The 21,663-nt window shown below is 44.3% G+C and overlaps 1 pseudogene; it reads left to right on the top strand.

The window, feature by feature from the left end:
* The first annotated feature begins 3,734 nt into the window (after positions 1 to 3,734).
* Positions 3,735 to 4,192, top strand: LOC100943702 (annotated as a pseudogene).
* The last annotated feature ends 17,471 nt before the right edge of the window (positions 4,193 to 21,663 follow it).

Here is a 21,663-nt window from a genome sequence, read left to right as displayed (position 1 = left end):
GTTTGCTGGGAATAAATGAACTTGAAACATTGTTGAAAGGACCAAAGGAGACAGTGTGCAGAGTAGCATGTATAAATGGTAGCCCAGAAGATGACCACCACAATGATGATGATGGTGATGGGGCTGCAAGGCAGGGTCTTTCTTTAGGTATTCATGTTGCTTTAGGGAGAAAAAGGAGTTGTATCTTGAAGTTTTGTGTTGGAATTTTTGCCTACGAGAACATCTTGATAGAGGGCACAGTTCGCTGGCACATTAACATGCCCTCCGGCCACCATTTTCCTATGCCTTTGTTTGGGTCCAGGGAGACAGGGAACGTTCTGTTCTGCTGGTCATAAGGCAAGACTGTGGGAGTGGAAGGCAGCTCAGGCACTTGGCTGCTTTCTAGACTGGGTAAAAGCCAGTGAGGACTGCCCATCAGTTCATGTGCAGCATGAGCCGCTCCACCGCCTGGCTCCCACACAGCAAGGCACAGTCAGGACACGTAGGTCTCAGCCCAGGCCCCAGTGGAGGGAAGAGAGCACGTGAGCTCATTACCTTGAATGGAGATGGCTGGAATTCTCACTGCAACATTAGCACAAAGGGCAGGAATGGGCAGAAGAAAGGAGCTTGGCTTTTCCCAGAGGGAACTCCCCATTGAAAATGGATTCCTCTCTTGGTTGTGTTTAGATTTGGCTCGTGGCTATTTTCACCAACTTTTGTAGTAGGCACATTTTCTCCTTTCTGTGTTACTGCTTTGACATCCGGGGGTCTTGCTGATCCCAGGGACTTCCCTTCCCTAGGGCTGCCAAATCTTACAGCCACTGTGTAGTAAAGAGCTTCCTGAAAATGTATCTTTCATATATAAACTAACTCTTCTAGAGTTCAAGCCCCAACTACCTCCTTTATTTACTTACTGTTACACTAAGGGCTGGTATCTGCCTGCCTTAACCCCCCAGGGCAGATACCAGACAAGAAGGGGCACCCCTTAAACCCCAGAACCCGCTAAAATCAGTCTAACTAGCCAATTCTAAACCTGCTGACTTTACCCCACCCATATCTTCTCCCAAAACAGACAATCAAGGTCCTCCCCCAATGTTTCCACGTTTCCCCTCCCTCTGCCTCCTATCAGATGCTGGTTTTCCCCGGGGGGCCCTGTGTGGCGTGCTGACAATCCTGTATCTAGGGAACTGTGAGTAAAACTTCTTCCTGACATGAAGTTTACACGTGTTTGTCTTATCACACCTGATTAAAACCAATCCCAGTTACCCTTCCAATGATAGAGATTCTTTGAGTAGTGGCCACTCAGGATCCAGGTATTAACTTATTAAACTCTCTGCCCCTGCAGTCCTCATGGAAACATTTTGTACACAGAGGTGAGATATTGTCTCTCTTGGGAATCAAACCAGGTTCAAAGCCTGGTCCTAATGGTTACCATTAGGGAGACCTCAAATTCCCATTCAGTGACATAGGAGGAAGACGATTTCTGTTCTGTGGCTGTCATGAAGGATCAAATAATCTAGAACATGTTTCCAAGGGAGGGGGGTTTAGAGCACTTGTTTCTCAAAGGCCTGTGGTGTGGAAGGAGTGGGAGGTTATGGTGCTAACCGGGGAACTGCCCTGCTCCTAAGTAAGATTTTAGTGGTGATGAAATCAACCATCTCAATGGAGGTCCCTTGTCTGATCAGAGAATACCACTTCTTTGGACATGTATCAGATGGCTTCTGATTCCTTTTCTTCTGGTTCTCTTCATCCATCAAAACCTAAAAGAGGTCTTAAACCTGTTTCCCCAAATTCCAAAGAGGCAAGAGGAAAAGTAAAGGATAACAAGAACATTCCCTGTTCCCAAAAAAAGATGTCTGGGAAAGGGAGTGAATCCCTGAGGGCCCTAAACAGGTGGCTTTGAGTGTTGGGCTGATTTCCAGAGGATGGCAGTGGCAGCTTAGTGGTCACCGTAGAGTGTCAGAAAATGTGCAGCCCCTCCAGTGTCCCAGCCAATGGCTTACAGTGGGGCGTGTGTAATGAGGGAAGAAGCGGCTGTGTTGTTCCGGTTGGCAGGGAGGAGAGACGTTACTGCAGCAAGCGGCAAGTCAGCTCAGGATGCAAACTGAGCTGGGGCAGGATCTGCTTTGGTTCCGGAGCTCTGGGCTCAGGAAGTGCACACACAGACTTGCTTCAGATTCGACCTGGCCTGCGTATAGGTTTGTTTGTAGAGTTGGCTTAAATAGTCTTTACTTTAAAATATTTATTGATCCACAGGCAGTTGTAATTTGTTGCAGTGGCCACAGGAGGCTAATACATGTGTCTGTTTTTCATTCACTCAGCACAACTTTTGGAGACAAATGATCCTCCTACCTCAGATAGACACATGCCATCATGTCTGACTAAATTTCATATTTTTTGTAGGAATGAGGTCTTGCTATGTTGCCCAGACTGATCTCAAATTCCTGGCCTCAAGTGATCCTCTTGTCTTGGCCTCCTAAAGTGTTGGCATTACAGGCATGAACCACTGAGCCTGGCCATCATATCCTTAGTGCTCATCTTCCATGAAGCATCCTCCAGACTTCCTTGTGCTTCCATGGGGTGGAGCAAGCAGGAGACATTGCATCCGTCCAATTAGAGCCCAGTTGGCTGATGGAGTGGAGTCGAGCTCCCTGGCCCCATAGGTTCCACTGGCTGTTTGATCAGTCTAGCGTGGGCTAAGTACAAGGTTTCCTACAGGCCTCTTGAGTCACCTGTCCTGTATTAGTTTCCTATTGCTACAAACTTAGGGGCTAAAAACAGCATAGATTAATTTTCTTGCCAGTTCTGGAGGCCACAAGTCTGAAATCAGTCAAGGTGTTAGTCTTCTGGAGGCCTGAGGGGAGAATCTGTCTTCCTGCCCTTTTTAACTTCTGGTGGTGGCTGCCTTCCCTGGCTTATGGCCCTTCCTTCAGAGCTCAGCTCCACTCTGTTCTCACATCACCTCCTCCTGGAGTAGCTCTTCCAGCTCCCTCTTATAAATACCCTTGGAGATTGAGACCACCTAGATAATGCAGAAAAATCTCCTCATCTCATGATCCCTGACTTAATCCCATCTACAGTCTCTTTTACCATATGAGATAACATTCACAGTCCTAAGAATAGCATGTGGACATCTTTGGGAACCATTATTTAGCCCATTGCTTGCTCCAACTTCCTCTCAGAGCAAGAGGCTTTGAATACCCTTAAATTTGGTGGAACCCTGGCCCCTATCTGTCCCTGGAAGGCTGTGGGCAGTAATTAGGTCCCAGGGCCAGGCTTTCTCTATGTACCTATGAACATGACTAAATTTGAGGGCCACTTGCTACCACCATTTGGTCTTGCCTCAATGCACTTGCTCCCAAATGGGATCATCAATGGCCTACCCTGAGAGCATAGGACCATGAAATCATGTACACGCTTGTATGCACTTGAACAAACGTGATCATGAGATTTTGTAAAAATCACCCTGCACTTCCTGTAGGACCCAGGAAGCTGGAGTTTAGCTACCTGTCAGAGGAGAGGAGAAGTCAAAGACACTTGTGACGGAGGGCCGGCTGACTGGCTATGGTGTTCTTTGCTGTTTGTCCCCTGGGAGATTCCTAACTTCTCTAAAGCCAAGGTGAACATTAGGATCTGAAGACCCAGGTAAGTCCACGTTGGCTTGGACTCCAGTTAGCAGTGAGTCATCCACCTCCACAAGCGGTAGAAGAAGATGCCACATTAGGTTCTCTTTTTGCTGCTTGACTGCCACTGTCATGGATCACATGCATCGTCCCAGAAAGGGCCTGTCCCCATTGGCTTTGCCCTATCGTCACAGGGTTCCCACTTGGCTGAAATTCATGTCTGATGACGTGAAGGAGCAAATATACAAACTGGCCAAGAAGGGCCCGACTCCCTCACAGATAGATGTGATCCTGAGAGACTCACAAGGCGTTGCTCAAGTATGTTTTGTGATAGGCAATAAAATCTTGAGAATCCTCAAGTCTAAAGGACTTGCTCCTGATCTTGCTCTGAAGATCTCTACCATTTAATTAAGAAAGTGGTGGCAGTTCAAAAGCATCTTGAGCGGAATAGAAAGGATAAGTTTGCTAAGTTCCACCTGATTGTGATAGAGAGCTGAATCAATCCATTGGCTTGATACTACAAGACCGAGTGAGTTCTTTCTCCCAATTGGAAACATGAGTCAACCACAGCCTCTGCCCTGATTGCATAAATTTGTCTATAAACTCAAGCAATAAAATCATTTTTTAACAACAACAACAAAAAAGATGCTATATTTAAGTACTGAATAGCCACCCTATCCCATGAACTGCGAGATAGTTCCTGCCCTGAGACTCAGAGCTCTACCAATCAAACAATTCATGCAGCAACCGGAGTTTGGGTTGCTCTCAAAAAAGAGCTCAGCCTCAGCAATCCACCAGATGTGAAGGTCTGTGGGAGTTTGGGGAGGTGGGTGAGAGAACAACTGGGATTGGTGGTGGGAGAATGAAGGGAGGGCCCCACTGTGGACATGCATATTTCTAAAGAGAAGCAGCATTTGTAAGATGCCTGAAGACTAGACAGTGGGGCCTCAAGCTATTTCTAAACTGCTGTGATTGACTGTATTGTGCGCAGGGAAGAGCTGGGTGGGGAATACTTTGGTAGCCTGTGCTTAGGAATTAGCCGGGTGGTTTGGTTGAAAGTGATAGAAGCGTAACAGACTGGCTTAAACCATGTCCTAATCCATCAGTGCTGCTGTTACAAAATACCACAGACAGGGCAATTTACAAAGAACAGAAATGTATTGCTTAAAGTCCTGAGGCTGGAGAGTCCAAGATGAAGACATCAAGGTACTGGTGTCTGGTGAGGGCTGCTTTCTGCTTTCAGGACAGTGCCTTGTTGCTATGGCCTCACATCGAGGAAAGCCAGAATGGCAAGAAGGTACCTAAACTAGTTCCTTCCAGTCCTTCACAAGGCACTAATCCATTCAGAAAGGTTGTGCCCTCATCTCTGAATTACCTCCTAAAAGGCCTTATTTCTTAATGCTACCATAAAGGGGATTAAGTTTCAATATAAATTTTGAAAGATACATTCAAACCATAGCAAGCCAACACACACATAAATTTTTTTTCTCAAATATTTTAAAGACTAATGGAGTTTAGAGTTTCCTTTAAGCATAGCTGGATCTGCAGGTCCAGGTATGCTTTGTATCATTGAGACTCCATGTCCCCATTCTGCTATCGCTCCCTTCGCACTGTGGTAAGTCTGGCTTTCATTCTATCAGCTTAAGCAGGCTGGGTGTGAAGGGACCACAGGGTTATTCCTGGAGTTGTTGGACTGGTTCTCATTGGTTTTGTTTGGGCCATGTGACCATCCCTGAACCAATTACCATGTGGCCAGCAGGGTGTGGTGCTCTGATTGGCTGGGTCTGGGTTCCTGTCTGTCTCTGCAGCCAAGGCCGGAGGTCGGGTCTGAATACCCAAGGAGGCCTGAAAGAAGAGGAAGGTTGGCCTCCCAGGAAAACGGGGTGCTGTTGACAGAAGATGGAAGTGTGCGTGCTTGTGAGGCAGAAATGGCAGACTGTCCGTGGCAACTTCCTAGGTCAAAAGCACTTATTAAAAGGCAGCCGTTAGCTGTGAGGTTAGACTTAGTTGAAGGGAAGGGTGTGTGGGTGTGTGTTGCTTTTATAAATCTTCCTGGGAACCTTTTTTAAAAGAATCCTTAGCCCTGCTCTTTATTTACAGGATGATATATTTCATTAGACTTCCAGAAAATGGGATTTTTTTTTTGTGAATTCTACAAAGTGGAGAACTAAACACTGATTTTGCTTAAAACAAAAAGGCATTTGGAGATTTTTAGAGTTCAGAGAATTGTATTTCCCCAGTGATTTTTCTGGGGACAAAATGAACAAAAAATGCTTATCCACTTATAGCTATTGTACCCACAAATACCATTCATTAAAAATCTCTCAGATGAGGGTGGCGCCTGTGGCTCAAAAGAGTAGGGCGCCAGCTCCATATGCTGGAGGTGGCGGGTTCAAACCCAGCCCCAGCCAAAAACTGCAAAAAAAAAAAAAAAAATCTCTCAGATGAGAGTCTATGGGAAGGAAGGTCCTGATGCTCTTGGACACTCAGACTTTCCTGATGCTTTTAATAAGGGTAGGCTTGTTCTAGCCAGTTGTTCTGGCCATGAGCCAATGAAGCTTGTTATATTCTATCTCTCTAATTCCTCTTTAATTTCCTGTGGAATTCTTCTTTTTTCCCTTTCCTTTTATATTTAAAAAATTTTTTTGAATTCCTTTTCAGCATGACTCTGTTTCCTGACTATTTATAAGAGCTGTGTGCCACCCAGAGGTGACTGGTTTTTCAGAGATGGGAGCATTTTGTCTTTTGCGTCCCTCCTTGACTTGAATGTGGTGTGAAATGCGACTGAAAGATCCAAAGTTTGGCTCAGGTGCCACCAGAACTAGTGGATGTTGATAGCCTTTAGGATACTTGGCACATAATAACCACAACAGAAAACAAAGACTTAAAACAACAACAGCAACACACAAGCTCTCAAACTGGTTTAAATGTTTGAGGAATTTATTGGCCCATGTAACTCAGCGGTCTAGAAATTATAAGGCTTCAGGAACAGTTTGATCAGGCTTGAGCGTCACTTCTCTCCATGAAGACAAGGATTTTCATCTGCTTTATTCACTGATGTAATCTAAGCACCCAGACTAGTATCTAGAACGATAAATATTTCTTTAAATGAACATAATTATCTCGATTCTGCTTTTCTCTGGGAGTTGGTGTAGCCTGAGGTAGTATAGACCAGGGACGATGGATGAGATGATGTCTCCGCTCTCTCTCTCTCTCTCCCAATAGTGCACCCACTTGTCTTATTACCTAACTGAATCCTCACAACAGAGAAGAAAACTGTGGCCAGGACTCTGAAGGACTCTGTCTTTGGACAGTCCTTTCACCCACATGAAAAAGACTGATGCCAATACTTTTCTTCTTTAATTTCTCCATGGGTACCTTATGTTTACATCATGAAGAGCAAGAAGCTGAACAGTGCCTGTGGCTCAAGGTATAGGGCACCAGCCCCATATACCGGAGGTGGTGGGTTCAAGCCTGGCCCCAGCCAAAACTGCAAAACAAAAAAAAAAAAAAAAAAGGAAAGAAAACAAGAAGCTGATGTGTACTCATGGGTCCTGCTGGTCTATATGTTCTAAAAGTGCAGCAAAATTCTAATCATAACTCCTGTCAGTTTGTGAAAAGGGAACATGGGGCAAAGAAGAACTGAGGTCACCCTCAGGCCTACCCCAGGCCAGGGCTCTGGAGCTGAGGGGTTCTTACCTAAGGTAAGAACCTAAACCCCTTTCTGCCCACAGAGCATCCCTGATGCTCATGTCATCTTTTCTTAAATGATTAAATGCACCTTGATTGTGAGTGCATGGATTTTCAGTTATTTATTTCACACACTTAATTTTATTTTTGTCCTTATTTGAAAATGTCTCATATCTTTGACTCTAGATAGAAGGACTGTTCCTCTTTCCCCTGTCTCCGCTTATGGACTGTATGTCAAGGGCATACTTCTGGAAGAGTAGCTCTTGCAGAGTGGAGAACTAAACCAAAGGAGAGAAGGAGGCTCAGTGAGAACCCGACAAAAATTACATGGGTTAAGCTTAAATCCAGGCCCCAGAATCAAAGGCAGTGTTTGACAGATCTCACGGAGTTGCCAGAACTTTTAAAACAGGCCGGGGCTGCCAGACTCAGAATCCTCAGAGGCTGGCCAGAGATAACATGAGGAGAATCCAGGAGTCTCTCCAGTCGTGGTGTGGAATTTGCAACGGTAGCTTGGTCCAGGGTCTGCAGAACGGCATGCATGCTCCACCGGATCATTTATTTTAGCATACCACATTTCCTAACACTTTGCAAAGCCAAACAAAGAGAAGATACCATTAGCAACCCAATTTCCTTTTGATCCCCAAGTTGAATGTTTCCCTTCCAGGCAAGCTGGGGAAGTGTGTGATGGACACCAGAGCTGGTGGGTGAGCACGTTCTCATGGAACAGCCTTTCCTGATGAATGGTGGGGATTCATCTGCATGGAGGTCCCCGAGAGGGGTGGGCCTCTCCTCATACAAAGCTTTCTTGAAGCCTTTTCAGTAAAGGTAAGTAAGGCAGGTTTGTCACATTTGCAGATGAAACAAAGGCAGGATAGTAAGGTATATTCTATAGATGACAGAAAGAAAGTTGCAAAAGCTTTTAGGCCAGGGGTCCTCAAACTACAGCCTGTGGGCCACATGCAGCCCACCGAGGACATTTATCCAGCCCGCCGGGTGTTTTTGCCGCTGCTGCCTGTCCTGCTTAGCAGCCAACTAGTCCCGGGCCCGTAGTCCGGCCCTCCAATGGTCTGAGGGACAATGAACTGGCCCCCTGTTTATAAAGTTTGAGGACCCCTGTAACCAAACATGAAAGGTAATAGATCAATGTCAAGTCTCAGGTTCAGATCTGTGACATCTATCATCTGTGAATTGATCCACATCACTCCATATTGCTGGGAAGGTCTGAATTTACCTTTCCTCTTGAATTTTCAACTCTCAGCATTTTATTTTGAGTGACAATGCCTTTTAAACCTCTGGGACCCACTTGGGGACTCTTGGGTTCCCAGAGTGGGAACTGTAGTTCCCTGAGACACAAATAGGATAAGAAACTCTATGGGCTAGGGGCCAGGACAAGATTTTTCCTCTGCTTTGGGTTCAGCCCTGCCACTGAGTGGGAAGTGGCTACTACCTGCTACAAATCACCAGTCAGGGGATGGGGCTTTGAGGCTGCAGAGACCCTGCTCCTTGTGGCTTCCTGTGCCCTACTGCCTGTTCACCAGCCTTGAAACGCTTTAAGGGTTTTAAGATCTTTTGGGATTCTTTCTTTTTTGTTCGTTTCAAGATCTTTTTTTCAGAGTATCACTTTGTCACTTTTGGTAGAGTACGTGGTATCATCATAGCTCACAGCAACCTCAAACTCTTGGGCTCAAGTGATCCTCTTGCCTCAGCCTCCCAAGTAGCTAGGACTATAGGCACCTGCCACAATGCCTGGCTAGTTTTAGAGATGGGGTCTCGCTCTTGCTCAGGCTGGCTTCCAACTCCAGGGCTCAGGCAATCCACCTGCCTCGGCCTCTCGGAGTGCTAGGATTATAGAAATGAGCCACCACGCCCGGCCCTGTTTCAAGATCTTTATTATAGATAAAGATTTTTTTTAAGGGGTATATGTATGAGTAGTTTATATGTTCTCAAATATTTCTTTTTTTAATTTACATTTTGTTCTCTCCCAATCCCAAATACACACACACACACATACACAGATGTGCAGCCTTCTTTGAATATTGGATATGGAACTAATTACTCTAGGTTGCAGTAATTACTTTTATATAACTAGAGTTGGGGACTTGTGAATCAATTCCATACCCATTAGCAATGAATGCTTGAGCCAAGATTTTTTTTTCCTTTCTTTTTTTAACGGGACTGGACAGTGTTGAATCCTTGGAAGGAAAAAAACCCCAACACTTCTTAAAAAAAAAAAAAAAGCTGACGGCACATTCCATCCACTCGGCAATGTCGAACTAATGAAGATATAAGTGTAAGAAAACCTATAATTGAATCCAGCACGTAGCAAGCATAGTTGAACACAAAGCACACCCAAGCAGAAATCGCATGTGCTAGCAGTCTAATCCTCTCAGGAAGGCCAAGACAAGGAAATATTTCTGGATTGTGTCTCAGGCTGCATTTTTTGTTCAAGGCAAAATAAAAGTGGCCCTTTTCTTGGGCAGAGGCTTCGGGCTAAGTCAGGGAATACCCACATGGCCTTTGATAAGGCTGTTCTGTGGATGGTTATATCAAGGTCAAAGACAGGAAAAATAACCCTGAGAAACAGAGGTATTTGGACTGGTCCCCCTCTCCTGGGCTTTCATTCCATCTGTCTTGCTGGTATTTCTCAGTTTCCCTGCATGGAGATGGGAGGTGCATCTGTTCCCATAACCCAGAATTGGGGCAGTCCCTCAGGGATTTTTTTGGTCCCAAGCCTCTGGTGACCAACCTTCTGGGCAAGCCTTATCGACACGGCTGACTTGTTCCTTGCGTCTGAGGAGTGCTTTGATGTGTGGTCAGAGTGGGAAGGAGACCAGAGTGGAAATGTGTTTTTGTTTCAAAATTCCTTATTGGTGATTCACTGCCAGGTGTCCCTGACACCCCCAGCTGCTGTGTCCCCTGCAGTCATTCCCTGGGGATGAGGTTCCTGATGCCTGGTCCTGGGCAGAAACTATGCTCTGGATCCTGCACTGCCAGAGAAAGACCAGCAGGCTGGAAATGTGAGGACTTGCACACCTCTGGTTGGGTATCACACTACTCACCACTCCCTGTTGTCTCCTGCTCTGCCAACTGTTTTCACTTATTTGAGTTCTTTGTCAGGGACTGTTTGGGCTTGGGCCCCCACCAGAGAGAAGTCACTGGTGCAGTGCTGTGTGTCAATAGTGGCAGGTTTACACAGTGACAGCCCCCCACTCCCGGCCCAGTCGCTTGGGCAGAGGGCGCACCCAGCTGCATTGCTGCCTAGTTCGTGGGAGATGGGGTGGCCCAGGAGCACTGGGCAGGTGTGCTGGCAACCCTGTCCCTGAGGCCTAGGGGGCCTGGGTTTGGAGCTACAGGGAAGTCCCTGCTGAGCAGGCGGCTTCCGTCTGGACACCCGGGCCTTTCAGCTGTCGTGAGGCCTAGTTGGAAGAGGCATTCCAGGGACATTCTTTCTGTCTGGAGCAGCGACTTGGCCTGAACCTTGAACTAAAAACCGGAACAAACTGCACCGGTTTGCTCAACCTCGAATGAAATCCAAGTCTTTTTTATATCACTGAGAACCAGACCAGCATTCTGGGGGTTGTTTGGTTTGTTTTCCCCGTAGAGAACATTTAGGGAACAAGGCTAAGCTGGAACAGACCTGGGAGTGGGAAAGTGCCTTTGTATGGAATTGGTCTCAGTTAGCTCAGGGGCAGGAAATACTAGGAGGCAGAGTTAGGAGCGCAGGGATCATACTAGGTGGACTGCAGGGTGGGGAAGCTAAGGTGGCAGACCTCCCCCGGAAGGGAGGGCAGAGTCACCAGTCCACATCTCTGTTGGTGGGGCTGTGCGGTATGGGAGGCCCAGTCCATTGCTACCGGGTGGCAGTGATGGCTGCAGGATACCAAAGGGAATGTACATATAATGGAGACTTTAATAAATTCATCTGTCAATTCATTTTTCCAAATTTGTTTCTGGTTTACTCTGGGTCAGCCAATAGGCATTTAATTAGTGCCCAGCACCGTACTGAGGCAAGTGCAAAAGAAATCACAAAGCATGGCCCCTGCTCTTTCAGAGCCTGTGGTACACTCGGGTGGGGGTGGGGGTGACACTGACCTATACTGAAGAGACACTGTCATGTCTAAATAGCATACCACACAAATCCATGTCCACCTGAAACCTTGGAATGTGGCCCTATTTGGAAATAGGGTCTTCGCAGATATAGTTAGTTAAGGGTCTCAAGATGAAGCAGCCTGGATTTAGAGTGCACCGTCCCAATGTCTGATGTCCTTATGATAAGAGGAGAGGACCAGAGTAACACAGGGAGAAGAATGCCCTTTGAGGACAGGCAGAGATTGGAGTGATGTGGCCACAGGCCAATGCCTAGGGCCACCAGAAGCTGGAAGAGGCAGGGAAGGGATCTCCCCAGCATGTTTGGAGGGAGTGTACCTCTGGTGACACCTTGGTTATAGACTTTCGGCCTCTTTAACTGTGGGAAAATGAGTATCTGTTGTTTGAAGCTATTCAGCCACACAGACTGAAGACAGAGGCCCCTGAGGTGCCACACTTATGCCTCCTTTCTGAGGAAAAGTAGTTCCTTCTGCATAATTCATGACATTTGTGTCTTGTGACCTTGCTAACCTGGTCACACACAGCTGGACGCAGGACAGGTGGACACGTGAGATGTCCACTGTAGACGAGGCAGCCTCTCACCATCCTCTTTTTTGAAAAAAGGAGACACACGTACCCAGAGGGGAGCTGCTGGGGGTGCCAGTGTGGGGCCTGTGGCAGAAGCCAGGACAGAGGCAGAGCAGGAGAGCTGTGGGAGGCTGTGACTGGGAGCGCAGAGAGGGAATGGGGAGGGGCAGCTCCTCAGATCCAGCAGCCACCACCCCACTCAGGAGAAGCCTCGACAGAGCCCGAGGAAGCCTGAGTCTGGCTACCGTCAATGCTTTTGCTTCTGTGATTCCTTTACTTCCTCTGGGTTCTTGCAGTCCATCCCCACATCCTGAGAGAACCCCCAAGCACCCCTCTGTTCTCCACAATCTGAAACAGCCCGACCAACACGTGAACACAAGGGAGACTGCCATAGGAAAAGAGGCACTCATATTGTATATGATCCAAGACCAGCTCGTATAAGCTATTTCCTGTCTGTGTTACCCTGTGTGGGGTTCTTAACCTCTCTGAGTCTCATTGTCCTCGTCTATCAAATGGAGTTAATGCCATCCTTCAGAGGGTTTTGTGAGGATTAAATAAGCTATAGGAAATGAAACACTGACTGCCGTGCCTGGCACAAACCAGGTGCTCGATAGATTCTTTTCCTTCAAGGGGCTAAACAATTCAGAGAGTGGATGTGGGTCTGGCTCTGTCCTGTGTGCTAGACGGATGTGTGCTAACAGTTGGACCCACTCTTGCAGGGGGTATTTTGAAAACGCTTTGACTGGGTTCCATTCAGGGTTTGATATCAAAATTTAAGTTTAATTTGGTTGGGTATTTAGCAAAGGGGTATGGTTTTGTCCACTGTCCCCCCTTTTTTTCTGTTTCTGGCCTGAGTTAGTTGATGTCCCCTAAAGAACCCATCCACATATAGTATGAGTTAAGACATCAGTGGAGGTCCTTTAAGTTAACGTGGGGAACCCACTATCCTACCAAAACATTCCCTAGCTTATCAAAAAATTTTTACAAGTCCAATCACAATACATCATTGGACCTTAATGGTGTTGTGCAACTCCATCAGTACTGGCCCCACCCTCCCTGTTTCCCAATGCCGTGCCGTTCTCCCCTGCTCCAGCTTTGAGTCCTCACCCCCAGGCCTCCCTAAGAGAAGGAGCATAGGATTTAAAAAATGTGGAGTTGTTTTCATCGTGGGCATGTGACTTAGGAAAAACAGGGGAGTTGGGGCACAACAGGTAACGCTGCCTGACAGAGTCTTGGTCGCCTTTTGGATGTTCCCAGTGCCGACTACCTGGGTGCCTCCTATGTCTCAAGTCCAACACTCTGTCTTTCTCTCTTCTGGGCCTCTCTTTCTCTTTCTCTCTTCTGGGCCTCGTGGCCTCTTCCTACCAGTGGGCTTGGCAGTCCAGTTCTCTGGACAGTTCTAGAGACTGTTCTTTCCCACATCCCTTTCCTGATATATTTACAGAGCGAAGTGTTCTAGGAAGAGCTCACAAAACTTGGAGGAGGAAGAGAGAAAGAATCTGGCATGCATGGCCAAAACTAGGGGAGAGCGAGGAAGTAGGGGGACAGGAGGCTGCAAGGGGCTCTGCAACGTTTTATTTCTTAAAGAAAAAAGAAAAACTAGAATGATGGGAAGTACAACATACCGGCAAGGCTTAATGAGGTTGGGTAGGACTTACAAGGTATGTTTAGACTTGCTTATATGTTTGAAGTATCTTATAATAGAGCTTTATTTTAGAAATTCTTGGAAAGAGAAATGTTGGGCTTAACATGGAAAAAAAAAGTGAAGAGGAATTTGCTGTGTCGAGAGAGTCTTTTAAGCAGTCCATATGGAATCTATTCTATATAAATGGGAACTTGGACATTGAACTATGCCTTGAGCATTTGAATGACTGTCTGAACAAGTCATTGAGATAAAGGTTGAAATAGCTTCCCCCCACCCCCAAATGGAGCCGTGTATTTAATCTGACCATGTATGGAGAGTTTTTCAAGTGATGATTCGGCTTTGGGGCCCTCCTTGTGGTGGTATTTTTCATTCTTCCCTCCAGAGGGAATCATTTATTTCTCAAGAATATTCCCTATTGAATAAAGAGAGAGTCATTGCCCGTAGCTGAGACTCTATTTCTTGGGATCTGTAGCCAGTGTGGGGATCGTTTTTGAGGTTCCAGGACAGCGGCGTTTCGTGAGAGCAGCTGCTACGTGCTTCATGCTTGTGTATGTGTGTTCCCAGCCCTCCATGCCTTCCTGGTGACGCCCCTGCGCACTGAGGGTGGGGCAGGCCAGCGAGTTCGTTCATGCCCAGCAACTGAGTCAAGTTTTAATTTGTGTCTGAGATGTCTGAGATGCATGAAAACTAGGAGAGCACTATTTATAGAGCCTGGAACCCCTTCATTATGACCCAGTGCTGTTCACATTTGTGTGTGTGTGTGTCTGTTGAGGTATATAATTACCCTTGACTATGAGCTTTCAGAATATGGAGAGGCCACACATACAAGGACCTTCTGCAATCAGCAGTAACCTGTCTGATTTCTAGGAGGAGTTGCATAGTGATGTTAGCCGATCATCTGGGATTTCACCTGGGCAGCAACAAAGGGCCCAAGGTGGGCAAAGTGTGCTGCAGAGGGGATTCAGGAGCCAGAGGTGGATCGTCATATCCTCGGTTTGTCACGACACTTGAGTGAACCACCTTTCTCATGGTCATGATGGTATCTACATCAAAGTGTTACTGAGTAAATGAAAGAGCTCCTAGTAATCAAAGCTGGAACAACTGGAGCAACAAAATCAAGTAGTTTTGCACTATATAGCTCTGAGTACAAAATCAATATCCAGGAGCCTCTACTGATATAAACAAATGATTGGTAAATTAGTAAACAGGGGAAAAGAAACAGTTTTCCTTTGCTGAAAAATTATGAATAAAGGAGGTGGAGCACGACAGCTCACTCCCTAAGTGTGCATTGTGCATAAACTTTCTTCCAAACAGTCCATATGTAAAGGGGAAAAAAGAGAGCAATTCGACAAACACTGCTGAGGTCGGGCAATCAAGGACAACATCAGTTGTCATACAGATAAAAGATTCAAATCTAAGGCAGGAAACAATACAAGTCCTTGAAGAAAGTGTGGGGAAAACAGTTGAAGATGTGGGCCTGGGGAAAGATTTTATGAAGAAGTCTTCCATGGCAATTTCAACAACAAAAATAAATCAATAGGACTGAATTAAACTGAACGGCATCTGTACAGCTAAGGAGACACAACAAATAGACAACCTTCAAAATGGGAAAAGTTATTTGCATATCACAAGTCACACAAAGGCTTGATAAGTAGGATCTACAGAGAACTCAATCCACAGAAAAAGAGCCAACAATCCTATAGATCACTGTGAAGAGACATGAATAGAACCTTCTCTCAGGAAGACAGACTAATGGCTAACAAACATCTGAAAAAATGCTCATCATCCCTAATCATCAGAGAAATGAAAATAAAACCACCCTGTGATATCACCTAACCCCAGTAAGATTAGCCCACATCATAAAGTCCCAAAGCTGCAGATGCTGATAGGGATGTGGAGAGAGGGAACACTTTACAGTGTTGGTGGGACTGCAAACTCATGCAGCCTCTTGGAAAGAAATGTGGAAAATCCTCAAAGATCCCAAATTAGGTCTCCCATTTGACCCACAATCCCACTATTAGGCATCTACCCAGAAGAAAAAAAATCATTTTACTGTAAGGACACTTGCCCTAGATTATTTATTATAGCTCAATTTACAATCGCCAGGATATGGAAACAACCTAAATGCCCATCAACTCAGGGATGGATTAATAAACTGTGGTACATGCACACCATAAAATACTATTCAGCCATAAAAAATGATGGTGACATCACCTCTTTTGTAATATACTGGATGGACTTGAAACACATTCTTCTTAGTAAAGTATCACAAGAATGGAAAAGCAATTATCCAAGGTACTCAATACCAATAAGAAGTCAGTAGATGATCTAATACATGTGCAAATAGGAGAAAAGCTCATTTCAATCCAAGCTGGGGTGAGGGGTAATGAGTGGGGGAAGGGTTGGAGTGCTCTCACAGAATAGGCATGGGGGGGGCCTCTGTGTGGACCATAGTCCCAAGACAAACTCTACCTCACTAAATAAATATTTTGACCTGGTTGCTTGTACCTTCACTTTAACCTGAAGTAAATTTACTTAAAAAATAAAATAAAATGTTTAAATGTTAAAAAAAAAAATCAGCTATTATACGCCAAGCATGCACCCTGGATGTGAGGTGTTGAAAATACTACTTTCCCCTCTGGGATCGTTCTTCTACACATCCATACCCTAGGTCAAATCATAAGAAAAACATCAGACAAATCCCAAAAGTAGAGCACCAGCCATACACCTGGCCAGAATTCCTTAGAATTGCCAAGGTCACTAAAAAGCAAAGGAGGTCTGAGAAGCTGTCAAGCAAAGAGGAGCCTAAGGAGACATGATGCCTACATGTGAGATGGTTCTGGGATCGAAAAAGGAATTATGTTGAAACTAAGGAAATCTGAATAAAATATGAAATTTAGTTAATAATAACAATATATCAGTATTGGTTTATTAATTATAAAAAATGTATCATACTCATGTAAGATGCTAATAATAGGGAAATTGTGTGTGTTGGAGGGTAGGTGGGAGCTCTGTACTACCTTTGCAATTTTTCTATAAATCTAAAACTGTTCTTAAAAGTCTATTAATTAAAAAAGTTAAATAAAACAGAACAAAGTATACAGATAGGATTATAGCAAACATCTGTGTTCTACACATACTTAGATAATTGTTCAGATGTTATATTTACTTCTAGCTTATTCAATGCATAACTTAAAAAAGCAGAAAAAGTGTTGCTGGGATGGATCAACTAAAAATACGGACATGACAGTATTACAGCATCTGTGGTGGATTAAAGGTGGTGGGAAATTCTTGGTCTCCTTTTACACCGAGGGGCAGGCCCTGTATCTCCAGCCCCTTTGATGCTGTGCAAGGACAAGGCTTAACTTTAACAAGACTGGCTGCTTCTGCTTTCTCCGTTCTGGAGCCTGACAGCCATGCTGGGAGGCAGCTCAAACAGCCATGTGGAGAAGCCCACGATTCTTCTCCTTATGTTAATAGTCATGTTGAACTCCCAGACCACTGCCAGCACCAGCTTGCCAGCCATATGAGTGAATCATCTTGGAAATGAACCCTCCAGCTCTGGCCAAACTTCCCCAGCTGTTGCCACTGAGAGCAGAGGTGAACTGTCCCCATCAAGCTCTGCCCAAATTGCAAAATGGTGAACAAATAAGTGACAATTGTTGTTTTAAGCCATCAAGTTTTAGGATGATTGGCTGTCTAAAAGAAATATTTGTACAAAATATTTCTGTACAAAAAGAAATATTTGACCCCAGGTCCTATCCTATATGTGGGACTAAGAATCCCATCTGAACACTCTTCTACAGATTAAAGGTTGTGACGTTTCCCAAAATGCCTCTGAGATGCCACCTTTTACAACCTGCTCTGTAGGGTTTATCTTGTCCTACCTCTCTGCCTTGGGGGAAGCTCTGGCCATGGGTCCCATTTTAGGTCAGGAAGAACATCCACAGAGCAGAAGACCCATCCACTGCTCTAGAGCCACACTGTCCAACATGGCAGGCACAGGTAGCCACTGAGCACTTGACATGTGGTTAGCCTGAGATGTACTAGAGGCACACAAAACATACCCAATGGTGAAGCCAGTCTTCACAGAAGAATGTAAACTACCTCACAAATAATTTTATATTGATTATGTGTTAAATTGATAATATTTGGATGTATTAGATTAAAGAAAATATATTATCAATGTTAATTTCATCTGTTTCTTTTTATTTTCAAAAAATCTGGCTACTATAACTTTTAAAATTACATATGTGACTTGGATGAGATTTCTGTAGGACATCCCACTCTAGAGAAAAGGTTCTGGGCCGAATGTGTGGTTTGGGGGAATGCTGCTTGGTTAGTTGTAATTCCTGGAGAAGCACAGAGGATAGGAGCACATTCAAGGCTCTGAGAAGACCTGCAGTAGAGGAATCCATTAATGCTGGGGCATGGTCAGGGTCACAGAGGATGAACAGAAATGATGTAACTGGCTCTTCTGTAACCAACTCCTCCATGCTGTTTGGCCCTGTTCTAATGTCTCCCCTCTCTGCCAGACTGCCCTGACTACCCTCTCTAAAGTAACCTCTCGGGCCAGTCATTCTCTAGCACATCATTTAGCTTTATTTTCCTTCACATTTTTTCTCCTTGGCTGAAATTAATCTTATGCATCAATCAGGGTTCTGATAGGAAGCAGGCAGCATTCAGAATGGGTAATTTGAGGAGTTTCAGAAGGGGCTATTTATAAAGGTGGGGGAAGAGTCTAGGGAAACAATAGGGATGCTGTAGGATCCTGGTGGTGGACTCAGCTGGGAGCCAAAACCACCCATGGGCTGAAGCTGGAATCCAGGGCGTAGGCCTCTGTCAGGCGACACAGCCTGTTACTGGAGGAAGCTGGGGGAGGGAATATACTAATCTCTCTCCCCAGTTCTGGACTCCACTCAAGCCTCCCTTGGCCAAGTCCTCCAGAAATCAAAGGGCAAGGGAGCCCATTAACTCTCTGTCTCCTTCCACTGAAATATTAGCCACACAGGCCAGGGGGATCGTGGGTTTTCTCCCCACTGTAGGTACTTAGTGCTTATTTGCTGAATAAAGGGATAAATGAGTGAGCACCCAAATAGTGACTTATTTTCAAAAGCCAAAGCCTCAGGACATAGAAGTCCTAAGGGACATGAGTCTTACATGGCACAGTCACTCTGTCCCTCTTTTCATTTTTAGTAAACGTTTTATGGGAATATAGCTTGCATGTATAAAAGTATACAAACTATAAGTGTACACTTCAGTGAATTTTCACAAGCAGGACTCATCTAAGTAACCAGCATTAAGATTAAAGAAGAGATCACAGCAGGACATTGAAACCCCCAGTATCTGCTCCCAGACATTACCCTTACTAATATTCTCTTGGGTTTTACAACCAAAAATTAGTCCTGTCTTGTTTGAACTTTATATAAATAGAATCATACAATATGTGTGCTTTTGTGTTTGACTTCTTTTGCTCAAGTAGTTGTGAAGTTCACTCATGATGTTGTAAGGTCTACGTTCTTGCTGTATATTGTTCAAATGCTTGGGTGTATCACAATTTATCCAATCTACTTTCTTTTTACTTTTAGACAGAGTCTTGGCTAGGTTAGAGTGCCATGGCCTCAGCCTAGCTCACAGCAATCTCAGACTCCTGGGCTCACCGGGCAGTGTGGCTCATGCCTGTAATCCTAGTACTCTGAGAGGCTGAGGTCAGTGAATTCTTTGAGCACAGGTGTTTGGGACCAGCCTGAGAAAGAGTGAGAACCCATCTTTACTAAAAATAGAAAAACTAGCTGATCATGTTGGTGCACGCCTGTAGTTGCACTCCCCAGCTACTCGGAGGCTGAGGCAAAAAGATTGCTTAAAGTTAAAGCCTTAAACCCAAGAGTTGGAGGTTGCTGTGAGCTATGATGATTCCATGACACTCTACCCAGGGTGATAGAGTGAGCCTCTGTCTCAAAACAAAAACAAAATGAAAAACAACAAAAACTCCTGGGCTCAAGGGATCCTCCTGCCTTGGCCTCCTGAGAAACATAGATCTATGGAACAAAAATGAGAACCTAGAGATGAAACCAGCTTCGTATCACCATATGATCTTTGACAAACCAAACAAAAGCATACACTGGGGAAAATAATCCCTATTTAATAAATGATGCTGGGAGAACTGGTTAGCCACTTTTTTTTTTTTTTCTGTTTTTAGTAGAGGCAGGGTCTTACTTTTGTTCAGGCTATTCTTGAACTCCTGAGCTTGAGAGATCCTCCTGCCTTGGCCTCCCAGGAGTTCTAGGATTACATGTGTGAGCCACCTTGTCCAGCCTATCCATTTTACTCTTAATAGGCAAATGATTGAGGTCTTCATTGGTTTCTTTCATTAATATTTATATGTATAGAGGTCTTATACATTATTTGTTAGGTTTATTCCTAGATATTTTATATTTTTATGCTAATGTAATTTTATGACAATAGTTCTTATCTATTATGAATAGTGCTCTTAGGAATGTTTTTGTATAGCTTTTGGGGGAGATGTGTGTATATACATACACACACATATATATGTATATATACCTGGGAGTGGAATTTCTTTGTCATGGTATGTGTATATATTCAGCTTTAGTAGATATTGCTAGTTTTCAAAGGTGTTTGTGTAGTCATATGCCCACTGCAGTGGATAAGATTGCCAGTTGCTCAAATCATCACCATTAGTTGGTATTATGAGATTTTTTTTATTATAGGCATTTTGACAAGTTTGCATTGATATTGATATATATTTTTTGAATGCTCACATATATTTATTAAATGGAAGAATTCTTAAAAGAGTGAGATTGGGTACCTAGACAGTTATTCCATCCACTCACAAACTCACAGGTAGGGGAGCACACCCCATGGGATCCCCCACCCCCTCACAGGTGCATATTGTGGGGCAGGGCCTCTTTGTTAAAATCCATTTAAAATTCTCATCTTGTTGTGAATAGAGGAACAGCATGATGTACCAGGCTGAACTGAAGAGTGGAGCTGATGATGCAGACAGCTAGGGAGACATTCCCATTGGTTGTCAGGACAGAGAGAACTAGGATCAGGGAGGCCCAGAAGGGAAGGATGTCTTTTGTTGCCCATGAAAGATGTTTCTAGAATCTTTAGCTTATGTGGAGCCTAAGACCTCACTGAACACAGCCTGACGAGGTGGCTCTTCTCTATTTGTCTCCAAAGCAAAGTCTGACCTGTGGTATTGATGATACTCAATGGCGTGGAGGTTGTTGGGGCCATTCCTCTGTGTGACAATTAGGACAGCAGCGACCAGCAGCACAACACAAACCACCATTTCTGGGATCTGATCCTGGTGGGCAGGTCTGTGTCTGATATCGATATTTCTATTGTGGTTTCAATTCACGTTTTTTCTGATGGCTAATGAACTTGAGCATCTTTTCATATTAGCTATTTGGATTTAACTCTTTGTAGAAGTGTTTACACAAGTCTTCTTTTTCTTCAACATTGCTTTGTCTTCTTTACCCTGTTATATTTACATATAAATTTAAAAATGAACTCATCAAGTTCTGCAAAAACCTTTTTATGATGTTGACTTGAATTGTATTGAAAACAATACAATACAATAGTTAAATTTGGGGTTAAACTGATAATTTTGCAATATTGAGTCTTCTACTCCATGAATATGGTATGTCTATTTATTTAAGCCTTCATTTCTCACTGATTTTAATATTTTTATGCTAACATAAACAATATTACTTTAAAGTTTTATTTGCCAGCTTTTGGCTTTTATACTGAAATACAATCAAGTTTCACATATAATTAGTTTTCCTATCAACAACCTTCCAAAATTTATCTATTAATCATACTAATTGTTCTGTAGAATCTTTTGTATTTATAATATCATGAACAAAGTCATATTTTTTTTTTTTTGGGTAAATAAGGATGGTTTTTTTTTTTTTTCTAAATTGCCTAAGTTTTTCCCCTTTCCTTTTTTGCACTGGCTAGAACCTGCAGTTCAATATTTAATAGAAGTGGTGAAAACCGTGCATTCTTGCTCATTCTCAGACA

This window comes from Otolemur garnettii, unplaced genomic scaffold (assembly GCF_000181295.1).
Source record: "Otolemur garnettii isolate 467f Iridium unplaced genomic scaffold, OtoGar3 scaffold00003, whole genome shotgun sequence".
In the NCBI taxonomy this organism is placed as follows: domain Eukaryota; kingdom Metazoa; phylum Chordata; class Mammalia; order Primates; family Galagidae; genus Otolemur; species Otolemur garnettii.
This window is presented reverse-complemented; position numbering and strand designations above follow the sequence as displayed.